Source organism: Pseudorca crassidens, chromosome 1 (genome assembly GCF_039906515.1).
Source record: "Pseudorca crassidens isolate mPseCra1 chromosome 1, mPseCra1.hap1, whole genome shotgun sequence".
Lineage (NCBI taxonomy): Eukaryota > Metazoa > Chordata > Mammalia > Artiodactyla > Delphinidae > Pseudorca > Pseudorca crassidens.
Genome location: NC_090296.1, coordinates 105462428 through 105484519, shown reverse-complemented (window position 1 = coordinate 105484519; position 22092 = coordinate 105462428). Strand labels below are relative to the sequence as shown.

General features: G+C 37.6%; 1 protein-coding gene across 1 annotated transcript in view; it reads left to right on the top strand.

Annotated features, from left to right (window-relative positions):
• Positions 1-22092, top strand: part of ZNF280D (zinc finger protein 280D) — a 241069-nt gene that overhangs the window by 58244 nt on the left and 160733 nt on the right. The window contains exons 3-4 of the mRNA XM_067747811.1: positions 14632-14726; positions 15955-16096. The gene's annotated coding sequence lies outside the window, so the exon portion shown is untranslated. The remainder of the gene's footprint in view (positions 1-14631; positions 14727-15954; positions 16097-22092) is intronic.

The following is a 22092-nucleotide window of genomic DNA, read 5'->3' as shown; positions in this document are numbered from 1 at the left end:
ACTTCTAGCCTGGAAGGTGTATTTCTGGCTTTGAAGAGCTGGATGAACTATGGGGGAGTGACTGGTCAGGCCATTTAAAATGGCTATTCTCTTGCTCTCTGTACATCCCCTGCTTGACCAGTCCCTGCTTCACTCACATGATTATCCAATCCTCTTAATCATAGGGCTTAATCAGTAACTGCCTACATGCTTGCCTCCGGCCCAGCTGCTGGTTTCCCTGGTAACTGATGAGCCAACCTAATATCAATTCCCCCTATAAATTGTTGCCTCCTTCTCCCCCAACTTGTGAAGACTGTTGCCACGTCCTGGGTGCTGTCTGTTGTACACAGTGGGGTATCACTCCAGGACCTTTTTCTTGGGTGTGTAAGATCCCCTTATCCAAAAAACCATTGATGTCTCTGTCATTGTCTCCAGGCTCTTTATTTGGTCTTGAGGCTGGACAGCCACAAGTCTTGTAGGCCTGTGGGGTATAACCCAACAGGGAGATACAGAGGAAAAGATGCTGGAGCTGGTGACCTCTCTCTTTGTGTACTGGATCCCGAACCTGTTTGTCTACTTAAGCACTTTGTTTCTAGAATTATCTTCTGTCTCCTACATCATTAGTTTTTCCTTCTCTATGGGATAATTCTGGGCAACATGCAAACATGTAATAGCTCATATCTCCACAACATCACAACAACAGCAGACCTAGACCTCATGTTCCCTCACCAGGTGTAATTTTTCTGCTCCTCTTTATAGTGTTTGTTTCCTCCTATTTTTTATTTAACCTACTCTCTGTTAAAGTACTCTGACAAGTAGATACCCAAATGGGATCAGATACCCAAATGGGATCAGATCAGTAAGAGATTTATTGGGAGAAATGTCTGTGAACGATAAAGGGAGAGAGCAGAAGTAGTTGGGAAGAGCCGTTAGACAATTATATAGGTCTGATGCCTACATCAGAAAGGAGAGGGGATGGAAGGAGGATTAGGAAGAACCTCAGACTGCAGCTCAATTCTAAGAAAGTTTTGGTGAGGCTAATGGGAAGTCCTTAAACTAAAGTTACCTATTAGAAGAATCCTGTCTCTCACAGGAATGGACCTGCACTAACACCTCTCCAGGTTCAGTCACTGGCTAGGGGTTGCCAGCAGAAAGCTTGGTTTGAGCACAAATCCAGTGATGGATTTACAGGGACTGCAGCTGGGGCTGTCAGTCAACTATGCTCCCTGCAGCCAGAGATCTAAGTGACACATTTCCAAAGGTGCCACACACCGCAATCAGGCTTTTGTACCTACTTCTCTGAAACTGCTCTTGTTGAAATCACTACTTCCATCTTGCCAAATCCATTGACAATACTCATATTCAGTTTTCATACTGTTCAACTTCTCAACAGCATTTGACATAGAGGATTACTTGATTCTTCCTAAAATACTTTCTTCCAGAAAGCCACAAGCTCCTAGTTTTCTTCACTTTCATTGATAGACTACTAGTCTTTGATGATTTTTTTTCCTTGTTAAAATACCCTAGGACTCAGTTCTCAGCCTCTTTTGTAGCTCTACTCCTTTGGTGATCTCTTCCAGCCCTGTGATTTTAAATGCCATGTATACAGTGATGTGTCCTAAATTCATATCTCCAATCAAAACTCCAATTCTGAACTCCAGAATTGAAGATTCATATATATACCAGAAAACTATTTGAAATCCTCTTGACTGTATAACAAGAATATCAAACTTAAAATGTGCAAAACAAAACTTTTTATCTTGCTGTGAGGATAATTATCTATAGTGGGAAAGAGTAGAACAATGGAGACCAGTTATAATATAATATATTTATATAATAATAATCCAGGTGAGATACAGGTAAGAGATGATGCTGGCTTGAACACGTGATGTGGGGACTTTGCAGATGTGACTAGGCTACAAACCTTGAGATGGGGAACTACCCTGGATTATTAAGGTGGGCCCAGTCTAATCATGAGTCCTTAAAATTGGAGAACATTTCTCAGCTGTGGTCAGAGAGAAAGCATGTGATGATGGTAGAATGGTCAGGGAAATTGATATTACTGGTTTTGAGGATGAGGGAAGGGGTTATGGGTTAAGGAATGAAGTTATCCTCTAGAAAATGAAGAATGCAAGGAACTAGATTCTTTTCTGGGCCTCCAGAAAGGAACATAGCCCTGCCAATACTTTTATTTTAGCACGTTGAGACCTATATCAGACTTCTGACCTACTGAACTGTAAGATAAGAAATCTGTATTGTTTTAAACCACTAAGTTGTGATACTTTGTTATCGCAGCAACAGGAAATTAATTCAGCATGTGTATATTGGTCCTTGTATTAAAAGCAGGTATAGACATTAAATGAAATTAAGAATTGTGATTATTTCTGAATATGGACATGCATAATTGCCTCATTCCCCTCAGCTCACCCCCCTCAGTATGGGGCTCCTCCTCCCCTCCGGGCTTGCTTTTTTTTTTTTTTTTTTTAATTTTAAAAGTTTATTTGAGGGAAAATCAAATGAAATTGGGCAGCACCAAACTGGAAGTGGTTAGGAATGCTCCACTGTCAGGAGCTCAGGAAAGGACTTTTTATAGAGAAAAAGCAGAAGGAAAGTAAAGGAAATTATTGATTGGCTTAGCTTAAAGCCTAGTTGGCTGTTTGTGATTGGCTGCCCTTAGTGTTTTGATTTTGTAGCCCTGAGGCATTTACAGGCTAAGATTTTGGTTTGCTTACAGAGGCTGCCATGGCATTAGAGCCACTTCAGTCCAATGGCCTCCATGTTTAACTAATTAAACAATTTCCCCCTTTTGGTTATCCTCTTATACATGAGAGATGGACCATAAATTTAGTATTAGCACCACTCTCAAGCACCATCAAAGTTAAGCAGCTGTTGTCTCATTGTGAAACTCATGTTATGATATCAGATATGTGGAAGAATTATTTTAGGTGTTCATCTCGTTTCTGTTTCTCCAAGTGCAGTGAGACCATCTGATGTACTGCTGATGGCTGTGAACATGCATTTAAGAACTTTGAGAGAATATAGTGCACCAGGGAGACTACAATGATAACTATTAGGAGAATAATACAAAGAGACTGAAGTATACTCCTTAGCTAGGGTCCCCATGAAACAAACTGGTTGGAATCAAATAAATCAAAGAAAGTACCTGAAGGGGCACCAGTTGGTTTTAGCCAAGTATCTTGTTAATTTCTTGTATTTGCTACAATACCAGAGGTGTTGATCCAGGTACAACAGAGGGAATTTGCTATGGGACACACTCCTCCTTGTTCAGCCAATTAGTAATCTAAAGCAATTCTATTATCTAAAAGCCACCTTAGCAAGACAATCTAGGGACTTTTGTTGTGTATCTATGGCCTTAACAGTAGATTAAGTTGCCAGAGATAAGGAGCATTGTCTTCCTGTGCATTAATGGAGAAAAAAAGCAAGTAGTGAAAAGGCAAAAAGAATAAAGATTTCATGGGGAGAGCTGTCCACTTCTAGATGCTGTTCTGTTTTGAGGGAAAGCACTTAGGCAATTATTTGAGTTGGGGGCTGAATTAGCAGGCTTTTTTTCCCATGAAGCATTTATACTTGAAACAACAACTGATAAATGGACAACTATGATTAGTCAGACTTGCATTTTTGGTGAACGTTTTCTCAAATGAATGAAGTGAGATTGTCATTTCAAGGAAAACAACTGAAAATATTTGTTGCCAATAATAAAATTTGAGCTTTCAACCAAAAAGTAGAACTTTAGAAGAGTTGTATTTACCACCATAAACTTGATAGCTTCAACATATTTAAAGGTTTTCCTGATGAGATTTGTGATGATGGTAACTGATGTGATTTTTGATATTGTATAATATGTCAATATTTGGAAAATCTATATCATTCAGTGAACTAATATTCTCCAAATGATTAATGCATGATTTTTAAAAATATCCATTGGGGAAATTCCCTGGCAGTCCAGTGGTTAGCACTCGGTGCTTTCACTGCCGAGGCCCAGGTTCAATACCTAGTTGGGGAACAAAGATCTTGCAGGCCATGGGGCATGGCCAAAAATAAATGGATAAAATAAAATAAAATAAAAATAAAAACAGGCATAATGGACTCTAATGTAACAGTATCAATGTTCACTTGTATGGTTTCAGATTCCATACTGTAACTAACATTTAAGAAGCTATTAATTGTCAGGAGGACCTTCAAGATGGTGGAGGAGTAAGACATGGAGATCACTTTCCTCCCCGCAAATACATCAAAAATACATCTACATGTGGAACAATTCCTACAGAACACCCATTGAACACTGGCAGAAGACCTCAGACTTCCCAAAAGGCAAGAAACTCCCCATGAACCTGGCTGTGTGGCTGACAGGGTCTTGGTGCTCCAGCCAGGTGGGAGTCCTGAGCCTCTGAGGTGGGAGAGCCAAGTTCAGGACATTGGTCCACCAGAGACCTCCCGGTCCCTCATAATATCAATCGGCGAGAGCTCACCCAGAGATCTCCGTGTCAACGCTAAGACCCAGCTCCACTCAATGACCAGCAAGCTTCAGTGTTGGAAACCCCATGCCAAACAACTAGCAAGACAGGAACACAAACCCACCCATTAGCAGAGAGGCTGAAAAAAATCATAATAAGTTCACAGACACCCCCAAAACACACCACTGGACGTGGTCCTACTCACCAGAGAGACAAGATCCAGCCTCATCCACCAGAACACAGGCACCACTCCCCTCCACCAGGAAGCCTACACAACCCATTGAACCAACCTTACCCACTGGAGGCTGACACCAAAAACAACGGGAACTATGAACCTGCAGCCTGTGAAAAGGAGACCCCAAACACAGTAAGATAAGCAAAATGAGAAGACAGAGAAATACACAGCAGATGAAGGAGCAAGGTAAAAACCCACGAGACCAAAAAAGTGAAGAGGAAATAGGCAGTCTACCTAAAACAGAATTCAGAGTAATGATAGTAAAGATGATCCCAAATCTTGAAAATAGGAGCACCTCAATACATAAGGCAAGTGCTTACAGCTATAAAAGAGGAAATAGACAGTAACACAGTAACAGTGGGGGACTTTAACACTTCACTTACACCAACAGACAGATCATCCAAACAAAAAATTAAAAAGGAAACACAAGCTTTAAATGACACAATAGACCAGATAGATTTAATTGATATTTATAGAACATTCCATCCAAAAACAGCAGATTACTCTTTCTTTTCAAGTGTGCATGGAATATTCTCCAGGATAGATCATATCTTGGATCACAAATCAATCCTCAGTAGATTTAAGAAAATTGAAATCGTATCAAGCATATTTTCTGACCATAATGCTATGAGATTAGAAATCAATTACAGGGAAAAAAACATAAAAAACACAAACACATGGAAGCTACACAATATATTACTAAATAACCAAGAGATCACTGAAGAAATCAAAGAAGAAATCAAAAAATACCTAGAGACAAATTAAAATGAACACATGACGATCCAAAACCTATGAGATGCAGCAAAAGCAGTTCTAAGAGGGAAGTTTATAGCAATACAAGCCTACCTCAAGAAGCAACAAACAACACAAATAAACAATCTAACCTTACACCTAAAGGAACTAGAGAAAGAAGAACAAACAAAACCCAAAGTTAGCAGAAGGAAAGAAATCATAAAGATCAGAGCAGAAATAAATGAAATAGAAACAAAGAAGACAACAGCAAAGATCAATAAAACGAAAAGCTGGTTCTTTGAGAAGATAAACAATACTGATAAACCATTAGCCATCAAGAAAAAGAGGGAGAGGACTCAAATCAATAAAATTAGAAATGAAAAAGGAGAAGTTACAACAGGCCCCACAGAAATACAAAGCATCCTAAGAGACTACTACAAGCAACTCTATGCCAATAAAATGGAAAACCTGGAAGAAATGGACAAATTCTTAGAAAGGTATCACCTTCCAAGTCTGAACCAGGAAGAAATAGAAAATATGAACAGACCAATCACAAGTAATGAAATTGAAACTGTGATTCAAAATCTTCCAACAAACAAAAGTCCAGGACCAGATGGCTTCACAGGTGAATTCTATCAAACATTTAGAGAAGAGCTAACACCCATCCTTCTCAAACTCTTCCAAAAACTTGCAGAGAAAGGAACACTCCCAAACTCATTCTATGAGGGCTTCAACACTGATTTATGATAAAAACTCTCCAGAAAGTGGGCATAGAGGGAACCTACCTCAACATAACAAAGGCCACATATGACAAACCCAAAGCAAACATCATTCTCAATGGTGAAAAACTGAAAGCATTTCCTCTAAGATCAGGAACAAGACAAGGATGTCCACTCTCAACACTATTATTCAACATAGTTTTGAAGTCCTAGTCATGGCAATCAGAGAAGAAAAAGAAATAAAATGAATACAGATTGGAAAAGAAGAAGTAAAACTGTCAGTGTTTGCAGATGACATGATACTATACATAGAGAATCCTAAACATGCCACCAGAAAACTACTAGAGTTAATCAATGAATTTGGTAAAGTTTCAGGATACAAAATTAATGCACAGAAATCTCTTGCATTCCTATACACTAATGATGAAAAATCTGCAAGAGAAATTAAGGAAACACTCCCATTTACCATTGCAACAAAAAGAATAAAATACCTAGCAACAAACCTACCTAGGGAGACAAAAGACCTGTATGCATAAAACCATAAGACACTGATGAAAGAAATTAAAGATGATATGAACAGATGGAGAGATATACCATGTTCTTGGATTGGAAGAATCAACATTGGGAAAATGACTATACTACCCAAAGCAATCTACAGATTCAATGCAATCCCTATCAAATTACCAATGGCATTTTTTACAGAACAAAAAGTCTTAAAATTTGTATGGAGACGAAAAAGACCCCAAATAGCCAAAGGAGTCTTGAGGGAAAAAAACGGAGCTGGAGGAATCAGACTCCCTGACTTCAGATTATACTACAAAGCTACAGTAATCAAGACAATATGGTACTGGCACAAAAACAGCAATATAGATCAATAGAACAGGATAGAAAGCCCAGAGATAAACCCACACACCTATGCTCACCTTATCTTTGATAAAGGAGGCAAGAATATACAGTGGAGAAAAGACAGCCTGTTCAATAAGTGGTGCTGGGAAAACTGGACAGCTACATGTAGAAGAATGAAATTAGAACACTCCCTAATACTATACAAAAACTAAACTCAAAATGGATTAAAGACATAAACGTAAGACCGGACACTATAAAACTCTTAGAGGAAAACATAGGAAGAACAGTCTTTGACATCAATCACAGCAAGATCTTTTTTGATCCACCTCCTAGAGTAATGGAAAAAAACACAAAAATAAACAAATGGGACCTAATGAAACTTAAAAGCTTTTGCAAAGGAAAGGAAACTACAAACAAGATAAAAAGACAACCCTCAGAATGGGAGAAAATATTTGCAAACAAATCAATGGACAAAGGATTAATCTCCAAAATATATAAACAGCTCATGCAGCTCAATATTAAAAAAACAAACAACCCAATCCAAAAATGGGCAGAAGACCTAAATAGACTTTTCTCCAAAGAAGACATACAGATGGCCAAGAAGCACATGAAAAACTGTTCAACATCACTAATTATTAGAGAAATGCAAATCAAAACTACAATGAGGTATCACCTCACACCAGTACAATGGGCATCATCAGAAAATCTACACACAACAAATGCTGCAGGGGTTGTGGAGAGAAGGGAACCCTCTTGCACTATTGGTGGGAATGTAAATTGATATAGCCACTATGGAGAACAACAGTATGGAGGTTCCTTAAAAAAGTAAAAATAGAATTACCATATGACCCAGCAATCCCACTGCCTGGCCTATACCCAGGGAAAACCATAATTCAAAAAAACACATGTACCCCAATGTTCATTGCAGCACTATTTACAAAAGCCAGGTCATGGAAGCAACCTAAATGCCCATCGACAGACGAATGGATAAAGAAGATGTGGTACATATATACAATGGAATATTACTCGCCATAAAAAGGAATGAAATTGGGTCATTTGTAGAGACATGGATGGATCTAGAGACTGTCATACAGAGTGAAGTAAGTCAGAAAGAGAAAAACAAATATTGTATATAAACGCATATATATGGAACCTGGAAGAATGGTACAGATGAACCGGTTTGCAGGGCAGAAATAGAAACACAGATGTAGAGAACAAACGTATGGACACCAATGGAGGAAAGTGGCAGGGAGGGTGGTGGTGTGGTGAAATGGGAGACCTGGATTGACATACACTAATGTGTATAAAACGGATAACTAATAAGAACCTGCTGTATAAAAAAATAAAATTCAAAAGTTAAAAAAAAAAAAAAGAATATGCCTGCCAATGCAGGGGACACAGGTTCCCAGGAAGATCCCACATGCCACAGAGCGACTAAGCCCATGTCCCCCCCACAAAAAAAAAGACTGGAGAAAATACAAGAAATGTTTAACAAGGACCTAGAAGAAGAAAAGAACAAACAAACAATGATGTACAACACAATAAATGAAATAAAGAATTCTCTAGAAGGAATGAATAGCAGAATAACTGAGGCAGAAGAATGGATAAGTGACCTGGAAGATGAAATAGCGGAAATAAATACTGCAGAGCAGAATAAAGGACAAGGAATGAAAAGAATTGAGGACAGTCTCAGAGACCTCTGAAACAACATTAAACGCACCAACATTTGAATTATAGGGGTCCCAGAAGAAGAGAAAAAGAAAGGGACTGAGAAAATATTTGAAGAGATTATAGTTTACCACTGTTATTCAACATAATTTTGGAAGTTTTAGCCACAGCAGTCAGAGAGGAAAAAAAAATAAAAGGAATCCAAACAGGAAAAGAAGAAGTAAAACTGTCACTGTTTGCAAATGACATGATACTATACATGGAGAATCATAAAGATGCTACCAGAAAACTACTTGAACTAATCAGTGAATTTGGTAAGTTTGCAGGATACAAAATTAATGTGCATAAATCTCTGGCATTGCTACGCACTAACAATGAAAAAACAGAAAGAGAAATTAAGGAAACACTCCCATTTACCATTGCAACAAAAAGAATAAAATGCCTATGAATAAACCTGCCTAAGGAGGCAAGAGACTTGTACTCAGAAAACTATAAAACACTGATGAAAGAAATCAAAGATGACATAAACAGATGGAAAAATATACCATGTTCTTGGATTGAAAGAATCAATATTTTGAAAATGACTGTACTCCCCAAAGGAAACTACAGATTCAATGCAATCCCTATCAAACTACCAATGGCATTCTTCATAGAATTAGAACAAAAAATTTCCCAAAGTGTATGGAAACACAAAGGACCCTGAATAGCCAAAGCAATCTTGAGAAAGAAAAATGGAGCTGGAGGAATCAGGATCCCTGACTTCACGCTATACTTCTAGCTACAGTAATCAAGACAGTATGGTACTGGCACCAAAACAGAAATATAGATCAATGGAACAGGATAGAAAGTCCGGGGATAACTCCCCACACATATGGTCACTTTATCTTTGATAAAGGAGGCGAGATTATACAATGGAGAAAAGACAGCCTCTTCAGTAAGTGGTGCTGGGAAAACTGGACAGCTACATGTAAAAGAATGAAATTAGAACATTCCTTAACACTATACACAAAAATAAACTCAAAATGGATTAAAGACCTAAATGTAAGACCAGACACTATCAAACTCTTAGAGGAAAACACAGGCAGAACACTCTATGACATAAATCACAGCAAGATCGTTTTGACCCACCTCCTAGAGAAATGGAAATAAAAACAAAAATAAACAAATGGGACCTAATGAAACTTAAAAGCTTTTGTCAGCAAAGGAAACCATAAACAAGACAAAAAGACAACCCTCAGAATAGGAGAAAATATTTACAAATGAAGCAACTGACAAAGGATTAATCTCCAAAATATACACGCAGCTCATGCAGTTCAATATCAAAAAAAGAAACAACCCAATCCAAAAATGAGCAGAAGACCTAAATAGACATTTCTTCCAAGAAGATATACAGATTGTCAAGAAACACATGAAAGGATCTCAACATGACTAATCATCATGGAAATGCAAATCAAAACTACAATGAGGGGCTTACCTGGTGGCGCAGTGGTTGAGAGTCCGCCTGCCGATGCAGGGGACACGGGTTCGTGCCCCGGTCTGGGAAGATGCCACATGCCGCAGAGCGGCTGGGCCCGTGAGCCATGGCCGCTGAGCCTGCGCGTCCGGAGCCTGTGCTCTGCAATGGGAGAGGCCACAACAGTGAGAGGCCCGCATACAGCAAAAAAAAAAAAAAACCCAAAAAACTACAATGAGATATCACCTCACACCAGTCAGAATGGCCATCATCAAAAAATTTACAAACAATAAATGCTGGAGAGGGTGTGAAGAAAAGGGAACCCTCTTGCACTGTTGGTGGGAATGTAAATTGATACAGCCACTATGGAGAACAGTATGGAGGTTCCTTAAAAAACTAAAAATAGAACTACTGTATGACCCAGAAATCCCACTACTGGGCACATACCCTGAGAAAACCATAATTCAGAAAGAGTCATGTACCACAGTATTCATTGCAGCAGTATTTACAATAGCCAGGACGTTGAAGCAACCTAAGTGTCCATCAACAGATGAATGGATAAAGAAGATGTGGCACATATGTACAATGGAATATTACTCAGCCTTAAAAAGAAATGAAATTGAGTTATTTGTAGTGAGGTGGATGGACCGAGAGTCTGTCGTACAGAGTGAAGTAAATCAGAAAGAGAAAAACAAATACCATATGCTAACACATATATATGGAATCGAAGAAAAAAAAAGATTCTGAAGAACCTAGGGGCAGGACAGGAATAAAGATGCAGACATAGAGAATGGACTTGAGGATATGGGGAGGAGGAAGGGTAAGCTGGGATGAAGTAAGAGAGTGGCATGGACATATATACACTGCCAAATGTAAAACAGATAGCTAGTGGGAAGCAGCAGCATAGCACAGGGAGATCATCTCAGTGCTTTGTGACCACCTATAGAGGTGGGATAGGGAGGGTGGGAGTGAGACGTAAGAGGGAGGGGATATGGAGCTATATGTATACGTATAGCTGACTCACTTTGTTATACAGCAGAAATTAACACACCATTGTAAAGCAATTATACTCCAATAAAGATGTTAAAAAAAAAGAAACTATTAATTATCAAGTTTTGGCATAGTATCAAAGAATATCCACAATTATCTGAAAAGGCTATTAAAATACTTCTTTTTCCAGTTTAAGAAAAGCAGGTATGGACATTAAGTGAAGTTAAGAGTTGTGATTATTTCTGAATAAGGATATTCTAATTTCTGAATCGAGACCACATTTATGTTTAAAATGACACTATTCATTGTAGTACCTTAGAGTGGTCAGAATGGTAATGAGACCCTCCTAAGTGTTCATCCAGGGATGAGAGGAACACCACCCACTTATAAACAAAATGCAGACATGGACATGGAGGGACAAAGGCACTAAATCAAGGTGGAAAATGATATGACTCGAAGAGCAGATGATCACATTATAGAACATGAAGACACTTAGAACATTTTAATCACAAAATTCAAGGTAGCTATAGCCAAGTGGAATAGAGGGTGCTTAATAGTGTTACACAGGGTACAACATAGATCCCATGACTTCTTTACCTTCTAAAAAAATTTTATATTTTTAAATTGAAGTAGAGTTGATTTACAATGTTGTGCCAATCTCTGCTGTACAGCAAAGTGACTCAGTTATACACATCTAGACTTTTTTTTTTTCAATTTTATTTTATTTTATTTTATTTATTTATTTTTTTGCAGTATGTGGGCCTCTCACCACTGTGGCCTCTCCCGCTGTGGAGCACAGGCTCCGGATGCGCAGGCCCAGCGGCCATGGGCCACGGGCCCAGCCTTTCCGCGGCACGTGGGATCCTCCCGGACCGGGGCACGAACCTGCGTCCCCTGCATAGGCAGGCGGACTCCCAACCACTGCGCCACCAGGGAAGCCCTTATTTTATTTTATTTTATTTTTTTGGCTGTGTTTGGTCTTTGTTGCTGCGTGCAGGCTTTAGTTGTGGCGAGCAGGGGCTACTCTTTGTTGCGGTGCGCGGGCTTCTCATTCTGTTGGCTTCTGTTGTTGTGGAGCACGGGCTCTAGGCGTGTGGGCTCAGTAGTTGTGGCTCGCGGGCTCTAGAGCACAGGCTCAGTAGTTGTGGTGCATGGGCTTTGTTGCTCCGCGGCATGTGGGATCTTCCAGGACCAAGGCTCGAACCTGTGTCCCCTGCATTGGCAGGCAGATTCTTAACCACTGCGCCACCAGGGAAGCCCCGATTCTTTTTTATTGTTTAATATTCTTTTCCAGTATGGTTTAATCACAGGATATTGCATATCATTCCCTGTGCTATACAATAGGACCTTGTTTTTATCCATCCTATATATAATAGTTTACATCTGCTAATCCCACACTCCCAGTCCTTTCCTCCCCCCAAGCCCCTCCCCATTGGCAACAAGTGATTCCATGACTTCTTTACAGTGTTTAATACTTTATTAAATTAAATTTGACCTGGAAGTTACTCTTTTAACCAGAAGCTAAGATGAGAGGGAAAATGCCAAACAGAGAAGCAGATATGGATTGTACTGAGTGGAAACTTGCCATATAGAGGCAAAGAAACCATTCCACTTACAAAGTTCCAAGTGGCATTTTAGAGAAAGGAGAGTCTTGAGAGGGTGTTACTCTGAAAATCCCCAGTGGAGCCAGGAATTTTTCTGGTGGCAGCCATGGAAAGAGGGATATTAAAAACCATTGTTTTTAAGCATAGGCCAGAGTTCACTGAGCAATATCTGCTTGTTTGAATGGAGAGAGAATGAATAATATATGCAAATTCCATGTTTAAAGTCCCCTTGTTTAGAAGTCTGGACTGCTTGATTTTGTCTCCCTAATCTACTTAGGCAGAGACCTTTTCTTTTGTTTTAATATCAAATAGGCTTTAGCATGGGCAGGTCTAATGAGACTTTGCCATTGGTGGAGGCTTAACAGGGCATCAGGAGATTTTAAGTAAATTTCATTAGAAGGCTACAATCTCTACCTCACGAAAGATTACATTTTTTAAAATGTAAGGGGTCAGGATATCCCTCCAATTTGCTAGAGCAATAGCCTAGAAATATCCTACAGGGATTACCTGTAGGTTTTTGATACCCCCTCTACAGTCTACTTTCAGTCATGAGCAAGCCACAGAAACTCAGAGCCTAGAGTGCTTGGACAATTGAAGTTTTCCACCTTTCAGCAAAAAGCTGAAAAGTGTATGTATAAATATAATTATTGTTTGGACACTGGATTTGATGGAAAATAAAAAGGCATATTAATAACCAGTTTCTGTTTTTTTAGAGTCCTGAATTTTTTTCTCATTGCTATAAAAAAATTAAAATATGGATTATCCCAGAGAAGGGAAGTATTGCTAATTTGGAAGACTGAAACAAATAGAAAGAAACCTCCTTAAGTTAAACGCAATTAAAAAGCAGATATAGTTAGAACTTTATGAAGACTTCTGTATAAAGTATGAATTTTTGAGCGTTTGCATGTGACTAAGCAAATGAATTATTTGAAATCTTAAAAGCCTTGCTGCACAGAAACTCTCTCTGACTCAGGCTATCATGGGAATTTAGATAGGGAGAGACTCAGAAGAAGGTGGTAAATAACCCAAAACTCGGTTAGTAAAAGGAGAGAGTGGCCCAGGACACTTCCCTTAGCCACTCCTGGCTAAGAGTATTCATAAATTCCCCAGAAAAGATAATAGTTGTAAACAACAGAAACACACATTGCTTATACCCTCTCTTTTTCTTTCTAGTTAGTGAATTCACGTTTTAAAATTCCAAAAGTACAAGAGTAGACAATAATAAGTTCTATTTAACTCTTATCCAGTAACTTAATTCCCCTCCTCAGAGGTAACTAATATTACCAATATCTTATATATGCTTCAATGCATATATGTGCAAATGTACACACAGTTTTTATGCAAATGATAATTTTCCATGTACTCTGAAGCTTATTTTTTTCACTAAACTATATCTTGGGATTAATTCTGTATCAATAATAATTTTACCCATCTTTCTTCGGCAGCATAGTATTCCATTGAATGGATGCCTCATAATTTATTTAATCAACTCTACATTGATGTAATGAGTTGTAAGTTTTTTGTACATATGTAAGTAATCTATAGGATAAATTCCTAGAGGTAGAATTATTGATTCTAAGAGTATATGTGTTTGTAATTTTGATAAATATTGCTAAATTACCCTACATAGAGGTTGTACTAATTTATGTTCCTATCAGCAGTGTATGAAAATGCCTCTTTCACACACTCTCATTAATACAGTGTTACCAAGCTTTGTGATCTTTTCCAACTTGTGGGGTTAACCATGATGTTTCAGTTTAATTTTATTTTGCCTTTCTCATTATGAGATTAAACATCTTTTCTTATAAGTTTTAGAGCCATTTATATTTCCTTTTATGTAAACTGTTCAAATTCTTTGCCCATTCATCTGTTGATTTATCTATAGGGGTTTTTTTTTCTTCTCTTTTTATTCAATTCTCTTTTACTTTAGGGCAAAATGAATCTGGAGTTGCTGTCCATAATGAGAGAATATATTTAGTTGAGGAACATGCAGTTTGGACAAATGAGCCTCCAGCTTGTGTCCAGGTGAGTGGTTGAAGTTCCTTTTGAAATTTGTTCAAGTGGTTCAATGAGGTTACTTTTTGCAATGGTGCTACCGGACGAAGAGATATTTACATGTAGGAAGAGGCTTGAGCCCCCTTTGTTTATGCACCTAGTTCAGCCACTAAACTTCATCCTGTATCCTAAAAATGATGCCTCATAAATGATTGAGCCCTATTGAAAATAAAGATGGGGATGAGCTTTGAAAATAAATGTAATACATACTCGAAATAGAAAAATGGGATACCTTTACCTTTCTCATAAACCAAAAATACCTAGAAATCTTTGGGAATAGTACTTTCACCCCCCGCCCCAAACTTTGCAAACATCTCCTTTCCACCCCATTTCCTTATTTTCTATATCATAATTCATTCATTTCCATAGTGCTACTTACTAAGGGGTCCTGCTTCCTGGCAGAAGTGTGAAGGAGTGGTTTATGATTGGTCTGATGGAGCAACGTCTGCCCCAAAGGACAGCTCTTTAACACATCAGCATGCAAGCAGCCCAGGCTGGGCAAATTGCCAACTGAGCCTTTCAGAACAGCAATAGCTTTTGTTAATATATACCTCATGATTTGTTTTAATGCTTTCACAATTATTTTCATAGTTATTTTTCTACTTTACATGTTCTCTAGTAACATATGGACATGTGTTAGCCCTGACATTTCTCCTGATTGCCAGAAAAATATATCTTTCTAACTACTCATATTATCTAATCTCTTCTTTGTGGGAAGATTTTAAACAATTGCTTTAATATATTTAATATTTGCAGGACTATTCAAACTTTAATTTCTTCTTCAGTCACATCTCATATGGTACACATATATTTTTCAAGAAACTTTCCATGTGGTCTAAGTCTTTAAAATTGTTAGCATATAGTTCTTGTGTTTGTAGTTGTTTAAAAAGTAAGATTCTTTACAGATTAAAAAACAGCAATTTGTGATATGAATTGCAAATATTTTCCCAACATTTCCACAGCATTAATGAATATTAAATATCATTTGTTGTCTTTATATTTGAATAACAACTTGGATGATATAAATTTCTTGGGTCACGATTTCTTTCCTTGATAATTTTAGAGGCATTTCTCCAGTCTTCTGGAATTGGATATTGTTGTGGAGAAGTCTGATGTCAGCCTGTTTTGTTTTTACCCTTTGTAGATGACTCATTATTTCTGCCTGGTTGTCCAAAGGATTATTTCTTTATCTTCACAGTTCATCAATTGTATCAGGATATACCTGTGTTGACGATAATGTGTCAGTTTTTTTTTCTGAGACCTGACATACCCCTTCAAAATGAACGTTTCTTCAGTAATATTTCAAATATTTGTTCTGATCCATTATATAGGGATATTAAGTAAGTGTATGTTGTATCTCACTTGCCTGTCTTCTCTAGATATCATTGTATCTCTAATCATTTTAAATTATATTTATTTTCATTCATTTTGCTTGCTCTATCTAACCTCTATGTTCCTTTTTGCATTCTCATCAGTATCTGGTCTCTCCTGGTCTACTTCCCATTTTTACTCCATTTCTGATATTTTTAAAGCCACTATTCCCCCTAGAGATCTTCCAACTCGTGTTTCATTCATTTTGTTGTCTCTTTCCTCCTGAATCTTGTATCTCTGCCTTTTGCTCTTTATTAAAAAAATAATAATAATGTGGTAAAATATATATAATATTTACCATTTTAACTACTTTTAAGTGAATGGTTCTGTGGCATTATGTACATTCATATTGTTGTGCACCATCTACACCATCCATCTCCAGAACTTTTTTGTCTTCCACAACTGAAACTCTGTACTCGTTAAATACTAACTCCTCATTCCTAACCCCCTCCCCCAGCCCCTGACAACCACCATTCTACTTTCCATCTCTATGAATTTGACTACTCTAGGTACCTCACATAAGTGGAATTATGCAATATTTGTCTTTCTGTGACTGCCTTATTTTGTTTAGCATACTATCTTCAAGGTTCATCCATGTTGTAGCATATGTCAGAATCTCTTCCTTTCTTTTTTTAAGACTTTTTCTTTTTCAGAGCAGTTTTCAGTTCATAGCAAAGTTAAAAAGGAGGCACAGAGATTTCCCATACACTCCCTGCCTCCACACATGCATAGCCTCCCCCATTATCAACATCCCCCACCAGTGGTGCATTTGTTACAATTGATGAACCTACACTGACACATCGTAGTCACTCGTTTACATCTGGGTTCATTCTTGGTGTTGTAGATTGTATGGGTTTGGACAACTGTAAAATAACATGTATCCATCATTATGGTATCATACAGAGTATTTTCACTGCCCTAAAAACTTCTGTGCTCTGCTTATTCATCCTCTCTCTGCCCCAACCCCTGACAATCACAGATTTTTTACTGTCTCCGTTTTCCAGAATGTCATATACTTGGAATTATACAATATGTAGTCTTTCAGTTGGCTTCTTTCACTTAATAATATGCATTTCACTTAATAATATGCATTTAAGTTTCCTCCATGTCCTTATTTATTTATTTATTGGCTGCGTTGGTTGCTGCACGTGGGCTTTCTCTAGTTGCGGCGAGCGGGGTCTACTCTTCATTGCGGTGCACGAAGTATACGTTGCGTTGCTTCTCATTGCAATGGCTTCTCTTGTTGTGGAGCACGGGCTCTAGGTGTGTGGGCTTCAGTAGTTGTGGCACACGGGCTCAGTAGTTGTGGCTTGCAGGCTCTAGAGTGAAGGCTCAGTAGTTGTGGCACACCGGCTTAGTTGTTCTGTGGCATGCAGAATCTTCCCGGACCAGGGCTCAAACCCCTGTCCCCTGCATTGGCAGGCAGATTCTTAACCACTGTGCCACCAGGGAAGTCTGTGTCCTTTTATGGCTTAATAGCTCATTTCTTTTTAGCGCTGAATAATATTCCATTGTCTGGATGTACTACAGTTTATTTCAACATTCACCTACTGAGATATATCTTGGTTGCTTCCAAGTTCTAGCAATTATTAATAAAGCTGTTATAAACATCCTTGTGCAGGATTTTGCATGGACATAAGTTTTCACCGCATTTCACATTACGGTTTTCACCGTAAATGCCAAGGAACGTAATTGCTGGATTGTATGGTAAGAGTATATTTAACTTTATAAGAAACTGCCAAACTGTCTTCCAAAGTAGTTGTACCATTTTGTTTTCCCATCAGCAATAAATGTTGCTCCACATCCTTGCTAACACTTGGTATTGTCAGTGTTCTGGATTTTGACCATTCTAATAGGTTTATAGTGGTATCTCATTGTTGTTTTAATTTCCATTCCCTGATGACATATGATGTGGAGAATCTTTTCATATGCTTATTTGTCATCTGTATATCTTCTTTGGTGATGTGTCTGTTAAGGTCTTTGGCACATTTTAAAATCAGGTTATCTTCTTATTGTTGAGTTTTAAGAGCCTTTTGTATATTTTGTATAACAGTCCTTTATCATATATGTCTTTTGCAAATATTTTTCTCTCAGTCTGTGGCTTGTCTTCTCACTCTTGATGTTGTCTTTCACAGAGCAGTTTTAAATTTTAATGAAATTCAGCTTACCAATTATTTCTTTTATAGATCGTGCCTTTGGTGTTATATCTAAAAAGCTATCATCCTGCCCAAAGTCAACTAGGTTTTCTCCTGTATTATCTTCTACTTTTACATACATTTCATAGTTTTGCATTTTACATCTAGGTATATGATTCATTTTGAATTAATGTAATTTAATGTAATTAATGTAATGTAATTTCTTTGTCTAGATTCATGGTTTTGCATGTGGATGTCCAGTTATCCCAACATTGTTTGTTGAAAAGACTATTTTTCTCCATTGTATTGTCTTTGTTCCTTATGTCAAAGATCAGTTGACTATATTTTGTTGTGTTTTTGTTTTATGGCCACACAGCTTGTGGAATCTCGGTTCCCTGACCAGGGATTGAACCTGGGCCAGAGCAGTGAAAGCCCAGAATCCTAACCACTAGGCCACCAGGGAACTCCCCCAGTTGACTATATTTATGTGTGTTTACTTCTGGGCTCTCTTTCTGTTCCATTCATCTATTTGTTGATTCTTTCGCCATTACTACACTGTCTTGATTACTGTAGCCTTATAGTAATACTTGAAATCTGGTAGTTTCAGCATTCCAACTTTGTTCTTCTCCTTCAATATTGTGTTGACTATTCTGAGTCCTTAGTCTCTCCGTATAAACACTAGAATCAGTTTTTCTATATCCAAAAAATAACTTTCTGGGATTTTGATTGGGATTTCATTGGATCATAGATGAAGTTGGGAAGAACTGATATCTTGACAGTATTGAGTCTCCCTCAGTATTGAACATGGACTATTTCTCTATTTATTTAGTTTTTCATAGTTTGCCTCAGATAGATCTTGTACCTATTTTATTAGATTTGTACTTAACTATTTTGTTTTTTTGGAGTACTAATGTAAATGGTATTGTGTTTTTAATTTCAAATTCCACTTATTCATTGCTAGTATATAGGAAAGCAACTGACTTTTGTATATTAATCTTTTATCCTACAACCTTGTTGTAATTGTTCCTTAGTTCCAGAAGTTTTTTATTGATTCTTTTGAATTTTCTACATAGACAATCACGTCACCTGCAAACAAAGATAATTTTATTTCTTCCTTTCCAATCTGTATACTTTTTTTTTCTCGTCTTACTGCCTTAACTAGGACTTCTAGTATGGTGTTGAAAATAGGTGGTAAGAAGGGACATCCTTGTTCCTGATCTTAGCAGGAAAACTTCTAGTTTCTTACCATTAAGTATGTTAGCTGTAGGTTTTTTGGTAGTTATTCTTTATCATATTGAGGCAGTTCCCTTCCACTCTATTCTTCTCTTCCTGAGTTTTTCTTTGATTTTGTCAAATGCTTTTTCTGTATCTATTGATATGATCCTGTGCTTTTTCTTTTTTAGCCTGTTCATATGATGTTATATTAATTAACTTTCAAAAGCTGTACCTGCCTTGCATATCTGGGATAAATCCCACTTGGTCATGGTGTATAATACTTTTTATAGGTATTTGGATTTATTTGCTAATATTTTGTTGAAGATTTTTGCTCTGTATTCATAAAAGATATTGGTTTATAGTTTTCTTTTCTTGTAATGTCTGGGACTGGTTTTGATTAGGGTAATGCTGGCCTCATAGAATGAGGAAGTATTCCCTCTGCTTCTATCTTCTGAAAGAGATTGTAGACAATTGGCATAATATCTTGCTTAAATGTTTGATATATTTCACGAGTTACCCTGTCTGGGCCTGGTGCTTTCTGATTTGGAAGGTTATTAATTATTCATGCAATTTCTTTAATAAATATAGGCCAATTCAGATCATCTATTTCTTCTTGTATGAATGTTTGCAGATTGTGTCTTTCAAGAAATTGGTCCATTGCATTTGGGTTATCAAATTTGTAGGCATAGAGTTATTCAAATTCTTCCTTTATTATCCCTTAATGTCCATGGGATCTGTAGTGATGTCCCCTCTTTTATTTCTGAAATTAGTAATTTGTGTCCTCTCCCTTTTTCTTAGCCTGGCTAGGGGATTATCAATTTTATTGATATTTTCAAAGAACCAGCTTTTGGCATAATTGATTTTCTTTCCCTTCCTTTTTAAGGCTCTTAAACATATTGTATGTATATTTGGGTTCTTGTTTTATAGATAAATTGCTCCATTAACTGTTTAAATCCGTGGCAAACACTTGGTCAAATTTTTCATCTGTTTCATGAATATACTGCTTTGATCAGTGTTCATCTGCATTTCTTCTTATTCTTTTTCTCCTCTTTTCTTGTAATACTTTTATATAGATCCTGGATGGTTTAGTTTTGATTTCTCATGTTGGTTTAAGTGGGCTTCTCCTTGACCAGCTATTTCCAAATGATTCATATGTTAGGGATGCTAAAGCCGTGTCCAAGGCTAGCAGCATTCTCCCTAGAGCCCTCAGTTAAGTGTGAGAGTCCATTTAACTGTTAACCTCTCCCTGGCCAACAGAAATAGGCAGTTTGTAAGATTCATAGCATTCAGAATCTTTTTCTAATCCTCTGCCTCACCAACAGGCTGTTTTTTAAAATATGGCTCATCATATGAGTCCTTGTTCAGTCCTGTTAGCCCTGCTTCTCAGAATCAAACTCCTGTCACTATTCCACACAGCTTGTCCCAGTTAGGACGCATGAGGATTTTAGTTCTTTATCTTGGGCATGCTCCTCATCTTGGGGCAGCGCCCGCTCTCTCAGGGATTTGCATTCACAGGCATCCCCTTCTGCTTCCTCCCACATCCTGTTTGATCTTCACTGCTTTTGGCAGCCCTTCTATCTATTTGTGGCTTAGGATTTCACATGCATCCTAGCTTGTATTTCTCTTTCTCATTCTTCTTTAGTGTGATTTCCTAGAGGGGAAGGAGGAAATGCCAATTTTATTCCACTATGCTCAAACTGAAAATCTGTATCTAATTCTTCTTCCATAGTTTAGGATAAGTCATTCTCAAATAAATGCTTTATTATTTTTGTGAACCTCCAAGTTAGAGAACCCTTTCAGGTATTATTATGGATATTTGAACCAAGGAAACCCAGCTGACAGTTGCAATTGAGAGCATTATGATGAAAAGGCAGAACCAGAAGCGCCACTCACAGAAGGAGGTCTGAAGTTGTTAATTTCTACCTGTGTATGTTGCATGCAACATCTTTATGTCTTCTGATTCTATGATCAGAACCATTAATGTCTTTTCTATCACCTAATCATTCTCATAAGTTTCAGATTTAAAGGAAAACAGTTGTTCTTGACTGATATTGAGATTGTGATCTAAGAACTCCCCTTCCTTCAGCTAAACATACTCATTATGCAGTTCTGCAAGTCAATTTTTTATGTCTCTGGGTCTATAGCAGGGCCTGCTTTACTGTGGGAAAAAAATGTGGATTCAGGAAGGCCCTGAAGTATACCTCTGATCTATATGCACAGGGAAATTTCATCAGTAATAATTTATTCCTCTGTGTTACTGTGGCCTCCTTTTAAATGCCTATATTTCTTTGGAAATAAGTAAGTTGTCATTAACATCTTTGTGTAAATCACATTTTTAAAAATATTGTTTCTCGAGGAAGGAACACTGGGAAAGGAAACAGAGGAAATGGAAATTAAGGAACACCCAAGATAAACATTGAACACCAAGATAAACATTGCCCACTTGTGTAAAAAGATCTAGCTTGCCTTGTGTAAAAAGAACGCAAGTTGTTACTCACATTTTATTAATAGTTAAAATTATATAAACATACCTGTAGGCAAACAAACCTAAAGTTTAGTATGTGAGCACTTCCTGGTGAGAAGGCAAAATCTTTCTAAATGCCTATAAGTAAACT